This window comes from Gossypium hirsutum, chromosome D10 (genome assembly GCF_007990345.1).
Source record: "Gossypium hirsutum isolate 1008001.06 chromosome D10, Gossypium_hirsutum_v2.1, whole genome shotgun sequence".
Taxonomy (NCBI): Eukaryota; Viridiplantae; Streptophyta; class Magnoliopsida; order Malvales; family Malvaceae; genus Gossypium; species Gossypium hirsutum.
In genome coordinates this window covers 40,445,334-40,470,079 of record NC_053446.1, presented here as the reverse complement: position 1 = coordinate 40,470,079, position 24,746 = coordinate 40,445,334, and positions in this window count along the sequence as shown.

Sequence of the window (24,746 nt, the reverse complement as noted above, 5' to 3'; positions counted from 1 at the left end):
GACTAGCAAAGCTCCTAATCGACCTAAGGAGCCTTTTGTTGCTACCAAATCCAATCAAGCAAGTGGCGAAGCTAGCAAAAATAAAAATGAGGCTGTTTTGAGTCATTCTCACGATATCAAGTGTTTCAAGTGTCAAGGAAGAGGCCACATTGCGAGTCAATGTCCTAACCGACGAGTGATGGTGGTTCGTTAAAATGGTGAGATTGAGTCCGAAGATGAACAAGAAGAGGAGCCTAAAATTTTTGTGGAGGAAGGTGAAGAGCTCGAACTGCCCGTTGAAGGAGAATTACTCGTTGTTAAAAGGAGTTTGAATATCCAAGTAGCCGAGGAAGAACAATAACGAGATAACATATTTCACACCCGTTGCCATGTTCAAGGCAAGGTGTGTAGTTTGATTATTGATGGAGGGAGTTGCACCAATGTCGCAAGTTCGATGCTTATTGAAAGACTTGGTTTAGCCACCACAAAGCATCCAACTCCTTACAAGTTACAATGGTTAAATGATGGAGGTGAACTCAAGGTGACGAAGCAAACAAAAGTGGCATTTTCCATAGGCAAGTACCAAGACGAGGTGATTTGTGATGTCGTACCTATGCACGCGGGACATTTGCTATTGGGGCGTCCTTGGCAATTTGACCGGTGAGTAGTCCACGACGGCTATACAAACCGATATTCATTCAAGCACCTTGGAAGGAATGTTACATTAGCTCCGCTCACACCGAAGCAAGTGCATGAAGACCAACTCAAAATGAAGCAATCTATTGAGCGAGAAAAAGAAAAATAGAGAAACAAAAAGAGTGAAAAGAAAAAGAATGAAAAGAATGATGAAAGTGAGATAAAAACAAGAGTGATAAAAGAAAAAGAAAAAGAATGTGAAATTGGAAAAACAAGTGTTTTTGCCAAAAAAAGAGAGATTCGGAAATTATTGTTGGCAAGGCAACCCATCTTTGTACTTATGTACAAAGAGTGTTTATTGGAAACTAACGAACTTGAAGATACTTTGCCTACTCCTATCGTTTCTTTGTTGCAAGAATTTGGAGATGTTTTTACTGAAGAAGTGCCAAATGGCCTACCTCCCATTCGAGGAATCGAGCACCAAATCGACTTTGTGCCCGGTGCTGCAATTCCAAATAGGCCAGCATATAGAAGTAATCCTGAGGAAACGAAGGAATTGGAAAAGCAAGTAGCCGAATTAATGGAGAAGGGCTACATCCGTGAAAACTTAAGTCCGTGTGCGGTTTCGGTATTGTTGGTCCCTAAAAAGGATGTGATGTGATCCAGCTCGGTTGATTGAGTCGATTCACTTGATTGCCCGATCGTCGACGAGAAGTTCGTTCAAAATTGTTTTAAGATGAAGATTGTTTTCAGTTTAAGCGGAAGACTTTTAAAAGGGTTCAAAAGATAGGCTAAATTCGGATATTTTGTAGGTTCGGTTTAATAAGAAAAGAAATAAAGTTTATATTTAATAAATAGGATGGAGATGAAAAACTGAACTTAAGTATTAAGAACGATTCAATACTATGTAAAGTATTGCCCCGGGACTTATATTGCTTAAGGTGGGTTTAATGGAAGTCGAAGATGGACCTTGACCCGTTACCTATAGAGAGGTAGGAACCAAAGGTATAAAAAGGTGGATGAACGCCACACCAGGATGGTGATAAGTTCAAAAGAGAACGATAGACGCCACTAGCACGCTAGATAAGTCAGATCGAAGCTCGTACGAATTTAGAGAGGAGAAAACTCACTCTTTGAACAAAGTTCATTCAAATGATCAAAAGTCAAAAGTCCTTTACAAATGAAATCAACAAACTATTTATACTAGTTTCTTATGCTAACCGAATAGTCCATTCATGAACTTAATGATTAAGTAATGAACCTAAATTAAGACATGAACCTTCTAGAAAAATGACCAATGGTGTCCTTGTCCATGTTCGGCCGAATGGTACTTCAATGGGCAGCTTCATGGCTAAGGAAATGAACTTGAAGGCTTGGTGAATGTATGGGAGAGCAATGGACATGTCTAGGTTCGGCCAAGGTGTGAATGGACACTCCAAGAGATGCCTTTTGGCCGAATAGGTGCTTAGGAGATCAAGGGACAGCAACCGATGCATGTAAGTGAATATTCATGCATTCTTCCATTCATTGTATTAAATCATTCATGCATCATCCTTACGTTCATTGAACCAACCCATTCATGAATCATCTTTAATTGTGTTCCCACATCATGCATTGTAAGTAGACGTTCATGCACCTAGCTTGAATGAATCTCCACATTCGACTGTACCTAAAAACACACATGAACTTAATTAATTTCAAGCAAATTCAGCTGAACTAAATTAAAGTATAATGTGAACATCCTAAATAACATTGAGACAACTTAAATATTAACAAATCATAATACATAAATTCGGCTGGACAAATTTAAAACATGTAATAATTTAGACAAATTAAATGACATCTAGACACCTTTAATTCAGCCAAATCAAGACATATTAAACACTTGTAATAAATTAAGACATATTTAAAAGCTGTAATGAAACTTATTTACATGCTTATTTAAATGGTCTAAAACTCCAGCAAATAAAGTTAATTTAGCTAAAGAGCTAATAATGAGCTGAATTGAATTTAAACCAAGCTCAAACGAGCTGAATTAAGCTCATGTGAGCTAAAATAAAATTCGGTGAGCTGAACCAAGCTAAATGGAGCTTGAGGAGCTGAATTCAAGCTGAAATCAAGGGCATCCTTGACCAGGGTCATATCATTCCCCCCTTCTTTAGAACGACTTGTCCTCAAGTCGAGCCATTGGTTCACTCGATCGCAGCAACTTTTACTTAGCTTTCCTCGGTCGAACGGGATGGATTGGAATTGGGACAACTAAAAGGAATAACCATGAGTTAACACGAATGGTTTCAAATAAATTTGTAATCCAAATGCAAGCAAAATAGAATAAGAAAATCCCATGGGAGTGGACGGATGCAAAGCAACATGTTCACAACCATGCAAACAAACTAATTTACTCGTTAATGCCTCGTCAATTATTCGAAACGAAAATGAACATGTTCTAAGGCAATCAAATGTCTCAAATCGTTTCCACAAGTCATAACCAATATGTGAATAACGAATCAAATCAACAAAACAATCTTTGGCACCACCTAAAGAGAACAACGATGTTTCAAAAAGTTCATGAGCCTTACCTTTAAAAGTAGTAAAACAAAGATCATTTTTAAATAAAGCTGAACAGTTAAACACATCACAAATTAAATTCCTTGCAACAACCAATTCTTCAACAAAAATTTTATTACCAACCGAATAGGGCAGAGAAATTTTAAAGTTATCGTAAATCATACCTTGTTTACCTCGAGGGATGGAAAAACAAGGATCATTTTTACCTTTGTTGATCATCATAAATCTTCTCTCCTCGGAAATGTAGTCTAGTCGAATCTCTATGGCTGAATTAACCTTAACGAAATGAAATGCGAACTTCAAATACAACCACAAAAATGGATTAAGGAATGAATTTAAATTGAAATCAAATTTTTCATACCTCAGTTCCTTATTCAACACCCAATTATCAAAACAATAGAAATTGTTCACACAAAATTGATGAAGCTTGACTTTCCCATAAAACGAACCAAAATAGATTCCGGGTTTAAAAACTTGATTTTGAGTATTCATGCCAAAATGTAGCAAAAATTTCATTAAACCAAACACGTTAAACCAATGGGATTTTTGCATACACAGGGACAAACAATTAAAACTTTTTACATTCATCAATTCATACTTGCACAAATTCATGGATTTTCCACAAAGCGTTAATTGGTGCACAAAATTGTCACAAATGAAGAATTTAATCGCCTTTCGTGAAAAACCGTCATCACGCAAAATTAAACCTTTGGTTTGTTGATTGGAACAAAAATCAACCACATTCAGGGAGTAGCAATTAATCAGACCAAAATAAGGAGAGCGTTTAGAAATTAAGTCACTAAAAAGTATTTCAACAATTTTCAAACCTGGGGGTCGTGACTCGATCGTTAACATTTCCTCACCTCTCTTACCTTTGAACTCTTGAGGCACGTTTTCATCTTCAACCTTACCTATACTGACCATATGAAAATGTCTTTCATCGGAAAGGTAGTGAAGTTGAAAATTATCGTTTGATATCTCGGGCACCTGGAAAGAAGAAACAGAACAAGAACAAGTTTCATATGGATTAGTCGAAATGCTCCTCACTTTTTCTGGTTCGTTTATCTCTTTTTCTCTCGTTTCTTTTCTAATCTCAACTTCTTTTTTTCTCTTTTCATTTCCTCTCTCATTTTCACTTTTATTTTCGACCTCACTCTCTTTTTGGATTTCTTTTTCTTTTTCAATCTCTTTTTCTTTTCTTTCGATTTCTTTTCTCGCTCGTACTCTTGTACAATCTCAATTTCTTTTTCGAATTCTTTCTCTTCATTTTCTTTTTCTCTCACTTTTTCGATTTCATTACAATGTGTAGTCAACACGAAAGAATCAAAAATATAATCATTTGCCCCGAAGGAAGAGAAAATATTTTCATAGGCTTCTCGTCCATTTCTTCGGGAACAATCCTCCGGGAAGGACTTCTTTGAGTCATACGATGAATAACTCGTCCTCTCTCGTTTGTCATGTCGAGAAGTTGCAAGCTCTAGGTTGTCGCGTCTTGAATTCCTTGACGAATAGGAATCCCGATAAGAATCTCTTAGCGAGTAGTCTTTGGACGCGTATCGCCGTGATGATCTCGACTCCGTTTCTCGACTTGGTGGATTTTGTTTTCGTCTGGCTCTTTCCTCCACTCGATCCAATCGATCATGCAATTTATCAAAATTTGATTTCACAATTCTACGTATCTCTTGCTTCAAATATTGGAAATCTGATTCGGAAAATTCTTGTGACATGATTTTTTTTTTAAAAAAATGATTAAAATAAAATAGAAAGTAAATACCTCACCACAAAAATCTCACGTTTCACTCACAATGAAAATTGGATAACACTCCACTCGTTTTTACACTCGTTAAATGGCTTTTTCTCGCTCTAATGTACTCACCACTCGTGCCTTTTTCCGCTCGTCTCACTCTCGTGAATTCGTATTTTGTTTCAAGAAGACTTATTGCGGCTTAGAGGGTCGGCTTCAAATGGGTTACAAGGGATAACGTCGGGTGTAGGGTAGGCTAAACAAAATAAAATCAAGGCTAAGTGTGGCTTAGAAGATGAATAGAAAAGAATGCCAAACTTACAAACTCGAAACACTTTTTTTTTATATCGAAATTTTTTTTAATTGCGTGAAATTTCACTACGGGGGATATAAAAGGGTGTAGAATGAGATTTTGGAAAAATTTCTATTGAAGTGTCTCCAGACTTTTTTTTTACGGACTTTCACGTTCTTTTCGTCCGCACCTAAACCGTATGCAATTTTTTTTTCTTTTTTTTCAAATTTTTTTTTCAATTTTTTTTTTCAAACTCTTTTTTTTGATTTTTTTTGTTACTCCAATACAATAGTAAGCTAAATACAAGGGAAAAAAAATTAAATTACAACTCAAACTTTTTTTTCACGTTTTGAACCTACTTGCGGCCTTATTACGAACGTCGGTGCTCCTCGTTTTAGTAGCTCTGATACCAAATGATGTGATCCAGCTCGGTTGATTGAGTCGATTCACTTGATTGCCCGATCGTCGACGAGAAGTTCGTTCAAAATTGTTTTAAGATGAAGATTGTTTTCAGTTTAAGCGGAAGACTTTTAAAAGGGTTCAAAAGATAGGCTAAATTCGGATATTTTGTAGGTTCAGTTTAATAAGAAAAGAAATAAAGTTTATATTTAATAAATAGGATGGAGATGAAAAAATGAACTTAAGTATTAAGAACGATTCAATACTATGTAAAGTATTGCCCCGGGACTTATATTGCTTAAGGTGGGTTTAATGGAAGTCGAAGATGGACCTTGACCCGTTACCTATAGAGAGGTAGGAACCAAAGGTATAAAAAGGTGGATGAACGCCACACCAGGATGGTGATAAGTTCAAAAGAGAACGATAGACGCCACTAGCACGCTAGATAAGTCAGATCGAAGCTCGTACGAATTTAGAGAGGAGAAAACTCACTCTTTGAACAAAGTTCATTCAAATGATCAAAAGTCAAAAGTCCTTTACAAATGAAATCAATAAACTATTTATACTAGTTTCTTATGCTAACCGAATAGTCCATTCATGAACTTAATGATTAAGTAATGAACCTAAATTAAGACATGAACCTTCTAGAAAAATGACCAATGGTGTCCTTGTCCATGTTCGGCCGAATGGTACTTCAATGGGCAGCTTCATGGCTAAGGAAATGAACTTGAAGGCTTGGTGAATGTATGGGAGAGCAATGGACATGTCTAGGTTCGGCCAAAGTGTGAATGGACACTCCAAGAGATGCCTTTTGGCCGAATAGGTACTTAGGAGATCAATGGACAGCAACCGATGCATGTAAGTGAATATTCATGCATTCTTCCATTCATTGTATTAAATCATTCATGCATCATCCTTACGTTCATTGAACCAACCCATTCATGAATCATCTTTAATTGTGTTCCCACATCATGCATTGTAAGTAGACGTTCATGCACCTAGCTTGAATGAATCTCCACATTCGACTGTACCTAAAAACACACATGAACTTAATTAATTTCAAGCAAATTCAGCTGAACTAAATTAAAGTATAATGTGAACATCCTAAATAACATTGAGACAACTTAAATATTAACAAATCATAATACATAAATTCGGCTGGACAAATTTAAAACATGTAATAATTTAGACAAATTAAATGACATCTAGACACCTTTAATTCAGCCAAATCAAGACATATTAAACACTTGTAATAAATTAAGACATATTTAAAAGCTGTAATGAAACTTATTTACATGCTTATTTAAATGGTCTAAAACTCCAGCAAATAAAGTTAATTTAGCTAAAGAGCTAATAATGAGCTGAATTGAATTTAAACCAAGCTCAAACGAGCTGAATTAAGCTCATGTGAGCTAAAATAAAATTCGGTGAGCTGAACCAAGCTAAATGGAGCTTGAGGAGCTGAATTCAAGCTGAAATCAAGGGCATCCTTGACCAGGGTCATATCAGGATGGAACATGGCGAATGTGCGTTGACTACCGCGCTATCAACAAAATCACAATAAAATATCGCCATCCTATTCCCTGCCTCGACGACATGCTTGATGAACTTAGTGGAGCCCAATTGTTTTCAAAGATTGATTTAAAAAGTGGGTATCATCAAATCAGAATGCGGGAGGGAGACGAATGGAAAACTGCGTTCAAAATTAAGTATGGCTTGTATGAATGGTTGGTAATGCCATTCGGACTTACCAAAGCTCCTAGTACTTTCATGTGTCTCATGAATTATGTTTTACGTTCGTTCATTGGGAAATTCTGTGTTGTGTATTTTGATGATATTTTAGTCTATAACAAAAGTTTGGAAGATCATATTCAACACCTACGTGCGGTGCTTGAAGTGTTGCGAAAAGAGGTACTTTATGCCAACTTAAAGAAATGTTCTTTTTGCACTAATGAAGTTGTCTTCTTAGGTTTTGTGGTAAGTGCTCGTGGTTTAGAAGTTGATCAAGAAAAGGTTAAGGCGGTCAACGAATGGCCGTGTCCAACTAACATCAGCCAAGTGAGGAGTTTTCATGGGTTGGCAAGCTTCTACTGAAGGTTTGTGCCTAATTTTAGTTCTGTAGCTGCCCCCTTGACAGGTATAATTAAGAAAAATTCTCCTTTTGTATGGACTGATGAGCAAGAGAATTCTTTTAATAAGCTTAAAGAATGTCTAACTAATGCACCATTATTGTCTTTACCTGATTTTAATAAGACATTCGAGATAGAGTGTGATGCTTCAGGTATCGGCATTGGCGCTGCTTTGATGCAAGATGGACGACCCGTTGCGTACTTTAGTGGAAAGCTCAATGGAGCTACGTTGAACTACCCAACGCGTGACAAGGAATTGTATGCGTTGATTCGAGCCCTAGAGACATGGAAACACTATTTATGGCCGAAGGAATTCGTAATTCATTCAAACCATGAGGCTCTAAAGCATTTGAAAGGACAAACCAAGCTCAATAAACGTCATGCCAAGTGGGTGGAGTATTTGGAGTCTTTCCCGTACATGATCAAGTATAAAAAGGGTAAGGAAAATGTTGTAGCCGACGCCCTATCATGAAGGTACGCACTTGTTAATTTAATGGATTCTAAATTGCTTGGTTTTGAATTTATCAAAGATCTTTATAAATTCGATGCTGACTTTGGTGAAATTTATGAGTCTTGTTCGCATGGTGCTTGTGAAAAGTACTTTCAACATGAGGGCTATTTATTTTGTGAGGGCAAGCTTTGTGTGCCTCAAAGTTCTGTGCGAAATGTGCTTATTGAAGAAGCCCATAGTGGTGGATTATGGGTCACTTTGGGATTGCCAAAACTCTAGCAATTTTGCACGAACATTTCTATTGGCCCAAAATGAAACGCGACGTACTAAGGAAATGTGATCGTTGCATCACTTGTAAGAAGGCAAAGTCACGAATCAAACCGCATGTTTATACACCCCGTTGCCTATTCCCGATGCTCCGTGGGTAGAAATTTCAATGGACTTCGTTCTAGGCCTTCCAAGAACCAAAAGAGGAAGAGATTCAATATTTGTTGTCGTAGACCGTTTTTCAAAAATGGCCCATTTCATACCTTGTAATAAAACTGATGATGCTACTAACGTTGCCAATTTATTTTTCAAGGAAGTTGTTAGGTTGCATGGAATCCCTCGAACCATTGTGTCCACCGTGACACAAAGTTTCTAAGTCATTTTTGGAGGACATTGTGGGGGAAATTGGGCACCAAACTTCTATTTCCGACGACATGCCACCCTCAAACGGATGGCCAAATCGGAGTAGTAAACCGTGTGCTATCGACTTTGCTTCGAGCTATTTTGCAAAAGAATTTGAAAATGTCGGAAGATTGCTTACCTCATGTGGAGTTCGCATACAATCGAACCGTTCATTCTGCTATGAAATTTTCTCCTTTTGAGGTAGTATATGGTTTTAACCCCATTACCCCTCTTTATTTGGTTCCTATGCCTACTAATGAGTTAGTGCATGTAGATGGTAAAAGAAAGGCCAATTTTGTCAAACAATTGCACAAAAAGGTCAAAGATAATATCGAGAGGAGGACTGAACAATATCTTCGAACTGCTAATAAGGGACGCAAATGAGTTGTATTTGAACCCGGTGACTGGGTTTGGATCCACATGCGTAAGGAACGATTTCCCGAACAAAGGAAATCCAAATTGCAATCAAGGGGTGATGGTCCATTCCAAGTGTTGGAACAGATTAACGATAACGTTTACAAGATTGACCTACCAGGTGAGTATGGAGTAAGTGAAAGTTTTAACGTTGCTGATCTCTCTCCTTTTGATGTAGGTGATGATTCGAGGACGAATCGCTTCGAAGAGAGGGAGGATGATATGAGCTTGCCCATGAAGATAGGTGCCGAATCCATGGAGTTGCCTTTGGGACCAATTACTCGAGCACGTGCCAAGAAGTTCCAAGATGCCTTAACAAGTTATATTGCTCGATTGTGGAGTGATGGGTTGATTGCACATAAAACGCCCAGCTCAACTAGTTTGATTCGCACCTTCCTCCAAGTTGATTTTAGCTCGTGTCAGCTCAATTCAACTCAATTCGGCACTTAAATAGTTCAAGGAGCTGATTATATTCATTTTGAATAAATTTAAATTAGTTGTGCTAGTTTAGAATCAGCTCACATCATTTAATTAAATAAATGTGTCTTAATCTGGACATTTTAATTCAACTTATTAAATGTGTTTTATTTTAGTACATGCCATTAATATGTCCATATTAAGTCATAAATTAAATATGTTTAGTTTAATTACAAAGTTTTAATGTCTTAATTAAGACAAATATATTAGTGGCTGCTAATTAATTTGTCTTAGCCGAATTAATGTGCAGAATTTTTAATGTGTCTAGCTGCTGATTTCATGAGTATTAAACATGTCTTAACCCCATTTATTTCATGTATTTTTCAGATGAATCAGCTAGCTTAATGGCAAAGGAAGCTAATAAAGAAGGAGCATGTATTTGGGCATATGCATGGACGGCATTTAAAATGTAGCTGCCCTGTGTTTCCAGCTGACTTTTCGTGCAGCTCAATGGACTTCAAGCTGCTATTTTTGAGCTTCTCCAGGGGTCAATTTCGTGGAGAGTAATGGCCAAAGAGTGCTTCATAAATTCCAGCAGCCAATTCACTTGATGGCTACTCATATTCGGCCAAAGAAGCATGATTTTTCAAGCTGATCATTTCTCTTCTCCAAAACAGCAATTAAGCTCTTTTAAAGCATTAGTTGAATGTGAATTTTCACCATTAAAAGGACCAGCCGAATCATCTTTTCTAGAAGAATAATTTTCAGATTTTGTTCATGAATATATCTAGGAAAATTCTATGAAGTTTCCTAAAGAAACTTAAGGCATAAGAATCTGATTTCATAGGCTATTCGGCTGCCTTAGTCCATCCTATAAATAGGCCATGTAATTCACATTTTGAGGTTAATAAACAATTTTATAGCTTTGCTAAATTGTGAGGTTGTTTTCAAATCTCGATATTCTCCAAAGACTAGTGAGACTTATCAAGCATCTTTGTGGCGTCAAACTTGTCTTTGTTTCTACCCGAACTTATCACTTTAATCCCAAAAGTGTGGCGTTCGAATTCATACTAAGGTTCCTATCATCTTTGATAGTGGGTCGAAGTTTCTATCCTTTTAACAAACCTTCCATCAACACCTTACCAACCTAAGCATTCTCATAAGTTACGGGTTAACACATTACTATTGTGTTAGTTCGGCTTTGAATCCTTAGCCAAATTGCATCCATTGAAATTTGAATTCATTTCCTCAACCAACAAACTCTTTTGAGCCTAAATAATCCTTTCTTCTAAGCCTACTTTGTAAAGCTTTCGATTTACTCCTAATTCATGATCTGGCAATTTTTACGACTCAATTCATTAACGAGGCGAAGGCGTATCAATAATCCTCCACACTTCGTTGGCCTTGAGTTAAACTTTGTAGTTTTTGATACAACTCCCGGTGGTAGTAAGCCGGAATGAATCACTTCCTCATTATTGCCTTCATTTTCGCCCATGTAGACACGGGATGTTAACCAATGCGTCGTCGACTCAAAGTGAGTTGATCTTACCATATTATGGCATAGTCAGAAAATTCTATAGCTACCAATTTAACCTTCTTGCTCTTCGAGTAATTATGACACTCGAAGATTAATTCAACCTTCCTCTCCCATTCAAGATAGGCTTCAGGATCCGACCTTCCTTGAAAAGTAGGAATTACCATCTTAATGTTCTTTAAATCATCATCAGACCACTCTTGATCTCTTTGTCCCCGTGCTCGTTGGCCTCGTCGCCTGTCATTTTGCCGCGAGGCTTGTTCACTTTCTACGTCACTTGGTTCGTATAAGTCATTTGCATGTTGCCAAGGATGTTCTTGCTCTCTTCTTGGGATTGGAGGGGTGTTCGTACGTTGACTTCGTTCCTCCATTTGTTCCATTCGTTCATTGAGGGAATCAAATTGGGGTTGGAACAATCGAGAGATTTCTCGTACAATGGCTTGCACTTGAAGATCAGGTGATACGAGTCATAAAGGCCCAATTCAAGCTCAGGAACGTGATGGGCTCAAATTACCACAAGGCCCAATAACGAGGTCAAAGGCCAGACAAATGCGTTCAAAACTAAATGGAACCATTCAAGAATTTGTTAGCAATGCCTTATATGCGTACACGAAAGAAAAAGAAAATCAAGATGCACTTTCTTATTTTCAAGAAAATCAAGAAACCAAATTTTGGTCCAATTTTGCTGTTTGGAGCGATTTCAAGAATCAAGAAAATCAAGATTTCAAATCTTGGAAATCTTGGTCCAAGAAATCGAATCTTGTAGCTAAGGCGCATTGGATCTCTGTTACGAGCATCAACGAACCAATTTTCGTAGGAGACGGACTACAAGCCAAAGTTCCTGAAGGCAAGGCCCAATAAGATGTTCCAAGCCCAACCAAGAAGTTCAAATCATACTTAGTTAAAAATCAGGCCAAACTATTAAAGTGGCCCAATTTGTAAAGTTTTATTTTTAAATACTTATTTTATTTTTTATTTTTATTCCTATGTAAAAATTTGGCCCAAGAAGCCCATTAAAAGGCTTGGTCGAATTTCCCTTGAAGTTAATTAGGTTTTATTTTTTTAGTTTTCCTAATAGGGTTAGGAAATAGTTTGAAGGCCTATATTAAGGCTTGGCCGGCCACCCTTAGAAAATACCTTGAATCACAATAAATTTTTAGATTTGTTTGTAAGTGAAAATTCTCTTTGAGTTCTCCAAGAATTTTCTCTTGAGTTTTCTTTAGAAGTAGTTTTAACAATCTTTTAGATTGTGGGAACCATCTTCAGCCTTCTTCTTGCCATTTTTCTTCATTGGAGGGGAGATTAGAGCCGTTTGAAGGGAGTTGTGAAATCTTTCAGGATTTCACGGCTTCTTAGGACTTTATCTTTATTTTCTTGCTGTTCAATCTCTTTTTAATTTTTGCTTGTGTCGATTTCATTATCTAACTTGTTTAAGATTTCTTGTTGCGTTTCCAGCCTTCTTCAACATTAAAGAAACTGATCGACACCCTTCTTGGCAGCAAGAATCAATCATTAATTCATCTTTTCCATTGATCTTGCCGTCTATTCATCACAATTCTGATTAAATTCGGTTTGCTGGAATTTGGAGTTTGATTTACTGTTGTGGATGTTAATCTTTTCAGATTCGGTTTGGGAAGCTCATAATCGTTCTTGATTATCGAAGATCATTCTTAATCCATAATTTCCCTCTTTCTTGTTGCACGATTCCTCATTATAAATTAATTTTGGTTCTTTTTGTGATCTGTTGAATTAACTTTCTGTTTTGGTGCAATTGACAGATTCGGTTGAATTAGAGACTTCTTTGAAGTTTATTCACGTGTTCTTGCCTTCCGAATTCCCTAATAATAAGTTTTTCGATTCTTGGTTTAATCTTTGCTGATTTAGAGTTTTTATTTCAAATCTAAAAATTCTAAGATCTTTCTACTTCGTTTCAGATCCAAGTGTTTAGCGTTCTTCGTAGGAGTTTCTCGTGACCTGACAACTCGATCTTGGTCCGCGCGCAACCCCCTATCATTGGGCACTCCGCCTCCGGGAACATTTCTTCTTGGTTGAAGGTTTATTCCTCGACCAGCGGCATTTGAAGCTCCTCCACTTACGGCTCGACGTTCAGGACTCCTTGACATGATGATTAAATTAAGTAAATATCCTCACCACAAAACCTCACAAAGACTCTCACGAGAAAAGAATAAACACTCCACTCGTGTTTTCACTCAACTTTGGCTTTTATCTTGATGTAATCTCTCGTGCCTTTTACCTCTCAAATCCAACTTTCGATATTTTGAAAAGCTACCTTAGACTTATCCACAACTTGTAGGTCGGCATCAAAAGAGCTGATACAAATGAATTATGATATGGTTTAGGATAGGCTCGAAAGAAGAAATTTGGTTTTAAGATTGTGGCGTAAAGAACGGAACAATACTAGAAAAGAGTATCAATTGTTCGAGCAATAATCAACACTTGAAAAAAAAATTTAATTAAATTCTTTTTTTTTTAAGTACGAATTTCTTTTTTTTAATTTCATATAGATATTCTTTCTTTCTTTTTTTAATTTGATTTTTTTTTGAATGATGATTACGTACCTAATTTAACTAGCTCTGATACCAACTGATACGAACTCGTTTCGAAAGATGTGACAAGTCATAATAATTCCTTATCGAATTTAGGTAGTGTCGGATAATGAGTTTTAAGTCAAAGAACCTCAAAGATTGAATAACTTTTTCAAACAAAGGTGTAGTTCAGTTTATGATGGAGGGTTAACAAAGATGGTAATTCAATGAAACAAGATCGCACTTTTATTAGCAAATAAGGACCCAGGCTTAAAAGGTTTCAAAGAAAAAGGAATGAATAGGAATAAAACTGTGACCCTCTATTTAGCAAAATAGGAACCTTCGGTATAATTTTGAATGCCACACTAAGGGTGATAAGTTCGGAATCAAATTCAAATTGACGCCACTTGTGAAGATAAGTCAATTGAGCTTTGGAGAATAAGAAGAGTGAATTAACTCACCAAAAATATAGTTCATTCAGAATTTTGGCAAAAAGTCCTTTTACAAGAAAATCAACAACTATTTATAGCCTAAAAGTCTAGTAACAAAATGGACAAATTCATGACTTAAAAACTAAGCAATCTTGAAATAAATTCCAGCTTTTGATTCATTGGATGGTTGTAGCAAAGATTCGGCTGAATGGAGATCAAGGGGCAGCTTCTAAATTAAGCAAATGAATTTGGAGATTCATGCAGCAGCTAAATTCAATTAATGAGTTTAATGGACTCATTCAATAAGCAACTCTTGCTGAAAAATCACCAGAATTAAAGAGGGAACTTGAGCAGCCAATTAGGTGTGAATGGACGGTTTTAGAAAGCCTCATAGTGTGAACAAGCTGAACCGAACAACCAAGGTGTGAACGGCTGGTGTGAAATGCATTAGGCTACTTTGGGAAGATAATCGACCAACCTTGAAGATTGATTTGGCTGCTAACTCTTGGCCAAATAGTTTTCTTGAATAATCCCAAATTAATTCATCTTCAATGCATGAATGTACCAGCTGCAAATGCATCTCCCTATGCATGAATCTGTCCAATGTATCTTCAAATTCGGCTCCACCTAAACAACACACATGAACCTCATTAATTTAACTCAAATTTAGCTGAACTAATTTAAAACAAAAGTGAACACTCTAATTGACATTGCAACAAATTAAATATTAACTAAACAAGACACATTAATTTGGCTGGACATAATTAATTCATGTTTTAACTTAAGACATACTTAATGAAATCTAGACACATTCAATTCAGCTTAACATAACATAGTAAACACTTGTACTAATTTAGGACACACTAATGAGCCGTAGTAAACTTAAATAAATGCTTAATTTAAATGTCCAAAAATTCCAGCAGCAAATTAATTAGCTGGAACGAAATTCAGCTTCCCAAAAATTGAACACATTGAGCTCATTTTTGAATTATTTTCTATGATTTTCTACAATTCGTTCCACCATTGCTGAAATAGCCTCCTTAAATAGTTTAGCTCTAGCTTGCGTTATCGGACCAATGGGCAGCTTGTAGCTTCTTGTTCGATCTCTACTTTGTTCGTAGGCGAGCTCACATCAGCTATTGTGAATTGTAGACGAAAGGTTATTGTATTAAAATGTTAGAACAGTGAAAAGCTTCAGATTGAATTCGATAGTTTGAGTGTGTTGCCTATGGTTATTTCATCTATGTCAGCACAGAGACACGTTAGAAAATGTTGCGACTCTTACCTTGCATATGTACTGGATTCTAAAGTATCTGAGTTGAAACTTTAATCAGTGCCTGTGGTTTGTGATACGAGTCACAAAGGCCCAACCCAAGCTTAAGAAGGTGATGGGCTCAAATCAAGAAAATCAAGATTCACTTTCTTGTTTTCAAGAAAATCAAGAAATCGAATCTTGGCCCAATTTTGCTGTTCAAAGCGATTTCAAGAATCAAGAAAATCAAGATTTCAAATCTTGGAAATCTTGGTCCAAGAAACCGAATCTTGCAGCCAAAGCGCGTTGGATCTCCATTACGAGCGTCAACGACCCAATTTCGGTAGGAGATGGATCACAAGCCCAAATTCTTAAAGGCGAGGCCCAATAAGCAAATTCCCAGCCCAATCAAGAAATCCATACATATTTAGTTGAAAATCAGGCCAAAATGTCAAAGGGCCCAATTTGTAAACATTTTAGTTGTTTAAGTTAATTTTTAAGTTTTAGGAATATCACATGTTAAATTCGGCCCAAAACAGCCCAATAGGATGCATGGCCGAATTTTCCTTTGTTTTTTTTAATTAAGTTTAAATTTTTTGAGTTTTCTAATTAGATTAGGATTTGTTGGAGGCCTATATAAGCATTGGCCAGCCACCCTTTGTAAACATCTTATTATTATTTTTTTTATCAAATTTCAGATTTGTTGAGTGCAGAATTTTCTTTGGGGTTTTCTCCAAGAATTCTCTCTTCAGTTTTCTTTAGAAGTTGTTTTAACAATCTTTTGATTGTGGGAGCCATCTTCAACCTTCTTCTTGCCATCGATATTCTTTGGAGGGGAGATTAGAGCCGTTTGAAGAGATTTGTGAAATCTTTCGAGATTTCAAGGATCTTTAGGACTTATCCTTTAATTCTTGCTGTTTTCGATTTCTTTCTTTACTTTTCTTTGCTTATACTTGTGCCGATTTCTCATCTAATATTTTGCTGTTCTTGTTTGTTTTCCAGCATTGATTAAACTCAAGATCTCATTGTTTAAGTTGTTCTCCTATTGGCAGCACCCATTCGAACCCAAAAATCCCCAATTCCTACGGTTTGGCCGATTGGCTTTCTTTCAATTTGGGAATCAATTGATTGCTGGAAATTGGGGCATTCTTGGCCGAATCAATTTGTTGACCAATTCGCAATCTTTCTATACTTCCAATTTTGTTTGATTCGTCTATTCTATTTCTTTGTTTCTTGCTGCTCCTTTAATTGAATTTGGGGATTTAATTTCAGGTCTGATTAGTTTAATCTTGTTATTTGTTTTAATTTTCAGATCTGTTCGTTTAGAGCTTTCGTAGGAGTTTCCCGTGACTTGGCAAGTCGATCTTGGTCCGCGCGCAACCCCTATATCAGTTTGGGTCGTTGACGCTTGTAATGGAGATCCAATGTGTTTTGGCTGCAAGATTTGGTTTCTTGGACCAAGATTTCCAAGATTTGAAATATTGATTTTCTTGATTCTTGAAATCTCTTCGAACAGCAAAATTGGGCCAAGATTCAGTTTCTTGATTTTCTTGAAAACAAGAAAGTGAATCTTGATTTTCTTGTTCTCTCGTGTATGTATCTAAGGCCTTGCTAACAAGCTCTTGAATGGTCCCATTTAGTTTGGACTGCATTTGTCGGGCCTTTGATCTCATTATTGGGCCTTGTGGCAATTTGAGCCCATCACGTTCTTGAACTTGGATTGGGCCTTTATGACTCGTATCAAGGAACATCATCGATATCGATAGCACCGTACAGAATGGCTCCTACTGAGTTGAAAGTACAGCAGTAAGAGTTGACACATAAGGTTTTACTCGACCTAGTTTTTCACCTTGGGGTATACCGAATCTATTCGTCAAGAAAAAGGACAAATCAATGAGATTGTGATTGATTACTGTCAGCTCAACAAGGTTACGATCAAGAATAAGTATCCATTGCTACGAATTGATGATTTATTTGATCAGTTCAAAGGTGCAACAGTATTCTCGAAGATTGATCTATGTTCTAGGTAATATCAGTTGCTAGTTAATGATTCAGATGTGCCAAAAATTGCATTCAGGATTAGGTACAGACACTATGAATTTCTTGTGATACTGTTTGGTTTAACTAATGCACCTACAGTATTTATGGATTTGATGAATAGAATTTTCAAACTATATCTAGACCAATTTGTAGTGGTTTTCATAGATGATATTTTGATTTGTTCTCAAGATGAGTCTGAGCATACTAAGCATTTGAGTATTGTATTGCAGACCTTGGGTGAAAAGCATTTGTTTTCCAAATTCAGTAAATGTGAATTTTGGCTTCAGGAAGTCAGTTTTTTGGGACATATCGTATCAGCCGAAGGCATTAGAGTTGATCCGAGCACAATTTTAGCGATTGTTGATTGGAAACCACCGAGAAATGTATTCGAAGTTAGAAGTTTTCTGGGATCAGCCGGTTATTACAGAAGAGTTTTCAAGGGGATCTCTATGATCGCTACGCTGATGACGAGACTTCTACAAAAAGATGTGAAGTTCGAGTGGTCTGAGAGATGCCAGCAAAGTTTTAATCAATTGAAAGCACTATTGACTGAGGCACAAGTGTCAGTTCAGCCTGAATCAAGTAAAGAATTTGTAATTTTCAGTGATGCATCTTTAAATATTTTAGGCTGTGTTCTAATGTAAGAAGGCAAAGTGATAGCTTAAGCTTCCAGACATTTAAAGTCGCATGAAAAGAATTATCCGACACATGATTTAGGATTGACAGCTATTGTGTTTGCACTGAATCTTTGGCGACACCATTTATACAACGAAAAATGTCATATTTTTATAGATCACAAGAGCTTGAAGTATTTAATGTCGTAGAAAGATTTGAATTGGAGACAGCGGAGATGGCTCAAGCGATTGAAAGACTATGATTTAATTATTGATTATCATCTAGGTAAAACAAATGTAGTTGCGGATGCTTGTAAATAGAAAAATGTATAGGATTTTTCCTATGTAATTTATCACCGTTTTTACTTAAATCCATTGTTAAAACTAAGTAATTGTTTAATAAATTAATGAAATATGTGAAAATATGAAATTAGAACATATCAATTATTAAAATGTGATTTTATGCTTTATTATATAGTTTTTATGCAATAATTGGCTTATTTTATATTAATTTGAATATATTATATTTTTTAAGACATAAAGTGGGTCATGCATGATTAAATTAAATAATAAAATATAAAATTATATTTAATAATTCTTTTTGAAATATTTCATTAGTAATTTGGGTTTTAATTAATTAATTAAATTGGATAAATTTTATTTTTTAGTCCTCTAACTTGTTGATTTGTTCTGGATAGGTCTGATAGCTTTGCTGGATTACAAAATCGTCCAAATTTGAGACCATGTCAACCCAATATTCAGCTACACATGGTTGCCCATTTAAACCATTCTTTGGTTTAATTACACAAGGTCCTTGCACTATTAAAGAAATTAGAGATTTGCCTGAAGATTTACGATTGATCGAGTCTCAATCCTGAGTTGTGTGGCATCCAAAATTGCTTAAAAATCAAGAAAAAAATCAAGTAAAAAGCCACTAAGCATAGCCGGCCACAATTTGAGGAGATTTGAAGAGGTTAACACCGACTATTTTTAGCACACCGAAAACTTATAGGACCTTAAGGTGTTTGTAATTGGTAATTTCTGGACCTTAACCTGATACTTAGATAAGTATGAACCAAAGGTATAAAGGATGAATGCTACACTCGGTTTAAAAGAGTGATAAGTTCAAAAAGAGACTCAGGTAGACGCCGCTAGAAGCTAGTTAAGTCTTTCGGGTCTCGAACGAAATTTGAGAGAAAGTGTCTCACAAAATTGGTAACAATTCATTAACAAAAATGTCAAATGTTCTTTTTACAATGAAAGAGCAAAGTATATATAGCCTATCTACTAGCTAGCTAAATGGTCAGCAAATAAGCTTAAAGACTAAGTAAATGTAGCTAGAATAAGCTAGAAAATTCCAGAATTAAAACCATTAAAAATACTATAGCTAAATTCAGCTGAATGTGAGTCCAAGAGGTAGCTTCAAGATTAAGCAATGAACTTGGAAATTTTGTATGGTGCATGGCAGCAACTAGGTTCGGCCAATGAGCTTAAATAAGCTCATTCAATGTGTAACTATTGCTGAAAAGTTACCTGCAATTAAAAAGGTCTTGAGCAGTCATTTGAGGTGTGAAAACTCTAAAACAAACAACCATATCATGTGAAAAGGATTCCAGCAATGTGAACGTGTTTAAGATTGCTTGGAAAGCTTATTGGCTGACTTGGGAAAATGGAATGGGCAGCCGAATAATTGTGAGCAGACATGGCCTTTTAATTCCACGAAAAGGCACCTAAAGACACTCAAAACAGCAGTTGGTTTTCTTTAATTCGGCTCTTTGATAAATGAAGCATTAATTGGTGCTAAACTTCATCTATATGCTGCTCATGCATTCCCTCAAATGGGCGGAACATTGATGGCATTGTGGTGACTGAAAAGGGCATTTCGTGATGTGATCCGGCTCAGTTGATTGAGTCGATTCACTTGATTGTCCGATCATCGGCGAGGAGTTGTTGGAGTTGTCAAAATTGGGTGATTTAGGCTAAGGTTTGCAGAAGCTTTGGAAGGGGTTTAGATGAGTGGTTTGGTGTTGGTAGGTTCAGTTTAGAATAGAAACAAGGTAGGATAGAAAAGGTAATTGATGGAGATGGAAAATAGAGCTTAAACGTTAAGAAAGTTTCAATACTGTAATGAGTATAGCCCCAAATCTTAAATGGTTTAACGTGAAAAGATGGAAACAGGAATATGGACCTCGACCTGTTACTTAACAAAGTAACAACCGAAGGTATATTGAAATGGATGAACACCACACCAGGATTGGTGATAAGTTTAGAAAGTGATATGACCCTGGTCAAGGATGCCCTTGACCTCAGCTTGAATTCAGCTCCTCAAGCTCCATTTAGCTTGGTTCAGCTCACCGAATTTTATTTTAGCTCACATGAGCTTAATTCAGCTCGTTTGAGCTTGGTTTAAATTCAATTCAGCTCATTATTAGCTCTTTAGCTAAATTAACTTTATTTGCTGGAGTTTTAGACCATTTAAATAAGCATGTAAATAAGTTTCATTACAGCTTTTAAATACGTCTTAATTTATTACAAGTGTTTAATATGTCTTGATTTGGCTGAATTAAAGGTGTCTAGATGTCATTTAATTTGTCTAAATTATTACATGTTTTAAATTTGTCCAGCCGAATTTATGTGTTATGATTTGTTAATATTTAAGTTGTCTCAATGTTATTTAGGATGTTCACATTATACTTTAATTTAGTTCAGCTGAATTTGCTTGAAATTAATTAAGTTCATGTGTGTTTTTAGGTACAGCCGAATGTGGAGATTCATTCAAGCTAGGTGCATGAACGTCTACTTACAATGCATGATGTGGGAACACAATTAAAGATGATTCATGAATGGGCTGGTTCAATGAACGTAAGGATGATGCATGAATGATTTAATACAATGAATGGAAGAATGCATGAATATTCACTTACATGCATCGGTTGCTGTCCATTGATCTCCTAAGTACCTATTCAGCCAAAAGGCATCTCTTGGAGTGTCCATTCACACCTTGGCCGAACCTAGACATGTCCATTGCTCTCCCATACATTCACCAAGCCTTCAAGTTCATTTCCTTAGCCATGAAGTTGCCCATTGAAGTACCATTCGGCCGAACATGGACAAGGACACCATTGGTCATTTTTCTAGAAGGTTCATGTCTTAATTTAGGTTCATTACTTAATCATTAAGTTCATGAATGGACTATTCGGTTAGCATAAGAAACTAGTATAAATAGTTTGTTGATTTCATTTGTAAAGGACTTTTGACTTTTGACTTTTGACTTTTGATCATTTGAATGAACTTTGTTCAAAGAGTGAGTTTTCTCCTCTCTAAAATTCGTACGAGTTTCGATCTGACTTATCTAGCGTGCTAGTGGCGTCTATCGTTCTCTTTTGAACTTATCACCATCCTGGTGTGGCGTTCATCCACCTTTTTATACCTTTGGTTCCTACCTCTCTATAGGTAACGGGTCAAGGTCCATCTTCGACTTCCATTAAACCCACCTTAAGCAATATAAGTCCCGGGGCAATACTTTACATAGTATTGAATCGTTCTTAATACTTAAGTTCATTTTTCCATCTCCATCCTATTTATTAAATATAAACTTTATTTCTTTTCTTATTAAACCGAACCTACAAAATATCCGAATTTAGTCTATCTTTTGAACCCTTTTAAAAGTCTTCCGCTTAAACTGAAAACAATCTTCATCTTAAAACAATTTTGAACGAACTTCTCGTCGACGATCGGGCAATCAAGTGAATCGACTCAATCAACCGAGCTGGATCACATCAGAAATAGTTCGGTTGATGCCACTAGCACGCTAGATAAGCCAAATCGAGACTCACACAAAATATGAGAGGGAGAAACCTCACAAGAACAATAGTTCATTCAAAAATTTGACAAAAAGTTCTTTTACATTGAAATTGAACAACTATTTATAGGAAGATGCATGGCTAGCTGAATGGGCAACTTAATGGCTAAGAATTCAGCCATGAATATGCTAGAAAATCCTAGAAAGAAATCATTAATTTGCTGTAGCTAAATTCGGCTGAATGAGCATGAATGAAGCATTAAAAATTCAGTTCATGCTTGGAGATGATTCATGGATTGACCGAAACATCATGTTGCTTCACTAGATGCATTCATGCATCCTTAATCTTGAAGAAAGCTTAATTCCATGGATGTTCAGCCCCTTATTTGTTCCAAGATCTCCCTTGGCTGAATGGAGCTTTAAAGTGCCTTGAAAGCTTGAATAGTGATCTTGGAAAATACATGGACAGGACTGAAACGTCCCATGGTATGTTCTTCCATAAATTCAGTCCATAGATGTGCAAATGCATGATCATTCAGCAGCCCCCTATTGGATGAACGTCCCAAGTACTTGTGCTCCCTTAAATGCCTTCCATTGAACCTCAATTGTGCATGCACACTCCCATACATTTCACCAAGCTATACATGCACTTGGACTTTAATGCTCATTCATGTATTCGTCCATCCTACAAGAAAAACATGAACTAAATTAGGTTCAAATGTATGTTCGACTGAACTAAATGGCATCAAGACAAATTAAACACTAATTATCATACTAACTAAATTGAGACAAATTAATTATAGTCCAGCCACCTAATTAAACTCGGCTAGCACAACATAATTAAAACATGTAATAAGCTGACAAGTAATTAAGAGCTGTAACTAAATTAACTAATTAACTTAAATATTTAATTTATTCTAGCAATTAAAATTAATTGAGCTAAAGAGCTAATAACGAGCTTAATGAGTTGAATTGAGCTCGAATGAGCTGACTTGAGCTCGAATGAGCTTACTTGAGCTCAAGTGAGCTGAACCACATGAAAAGAAGTTTGATTGAGCTGAAAATGAGCTTCATGTTGCACTTGGGGCCCTCGTGTTTAGGCCAATCTCGACGGTATTAAGGGGTGCCATTACATGATGCAGTTGAGATCGCATCAATTTGGGAAAGAGGAATCAGCACCATTAAATTGTCGTCCAAGCATGCACCTGCACATTAAATTCGTCAATTTAAAGCAGCTTTGAGGCACATTTAATCAGCAGCATTAAATTCGGCTGGACACACTTTAGAAAAGGAAGCAACATTAAATTCAATTGGACACAATTTAGACATCATTAAATTTGTCTAAACTTTGGACAGAATTAAAACGTCTGAATCTAAGACACATTAAAAGGCTGTAATAATTAGAACATATTTAATAGACTTAAGACATATTAATAACATGCATAAAACATATTTAACACACATAATTAAATTTGTCCAGATTTAAACAAATTAAACACTAACAATTAATTAAGCTGATTTAAATAATTTAACTAATTCAAATAATTTATTCCAGCAGCTATATTAAATCATAAATTAAATGGAGCTAGTTTGAGCTCATTGAGCTGAAATGGAGTTAGGATCAACTTATAAAAGGTTGCACGGGGAGTTTGTGGAGTTGGCCCAATTGTGCTCAACGTTTCCATCTAACATCTCGTCCCATAATTGTTGAAATAAAGCCGACAAAGCTTTCTTAAATTACTTAGCCTGAGCTCACATAATCGGTCCTTAAGGAAGCACTATGGGATCCTTGCTCGAGCTCGGTTCATTCTAAGGCAAGATCGCATCACGTTCACCTCATTGATACCTTTGGTTCCTATTTTCCTAAATAGCGGGTCAAGGTCCTATTTCAATCACCTATCCACCTTTAAGTGTCCTATAATTCTCGGGCCAATACTCACTTTAGTATTGGTTCATTCTTCACTCTTACACTCTATCTCCATTTCACCCTCAACTATCCATTTAATTACCTTGTTACGTGTCCACCAAAACTTCATCATCCATTTCCTTAACCATTTTCATTGTTTTGTCGAATTCTATACTTAAACCTATTTTCCCCATCTAACCTTAACCTTTATACCTATTCAAAACCTTTTGTTTAAAGCCGATACTTAGCCAAATTCCATCAAACTCTGAATTCAACATGACTTCTCCATTTTATGACCGGGCAATCTAAACGACTTGAATCATCATCGAGGCGAGTTCCTATCACTATGAAAAGTGCTTAGTTCATATGAACGTGATGATGGTGTGACGGATCTGCCTTGTCGTATAAATTTTGCCTATTTGAGTAAGTTTGAACGAGTGAGACTTGAATTTTATGATTGTTTGAATGATTGTTTGATCACATCTTTGATTAATATGAGTGGGACATTGGAAATTAAGAAACTCATGTTGGCTATTGAATCGAGTGACCAAGCTTGTGTCTTCAAACCTAGAATTTTTTGTTTTAGGTCGATATGTGAGGAACTTAAGCATCCTAAATTTTGTGCGACAAATTTATGTTTGTTTGATGCTTGGCATTTGGCTAAGGAAATGAAATTTAAAGATTTTGTTTATAACTTAAAATCGATCCTTGTTCAATCTATGTTGCTGGTTACTAAATTCTTGATTCATCATGAAATGGTAAGATACATCAATGATATTGAAATGCGAAAATTAAAGTTGCATGTAGTTGAGACAGTGGCTAGTGACATAGCTTTCAAAAGACCTCTTTATTTTGCTTTGGTTAACTGTTATTCTCTACTTGTAGTTGACAATTTTGTTGTAAATGTAGGCATGAAGAATTGT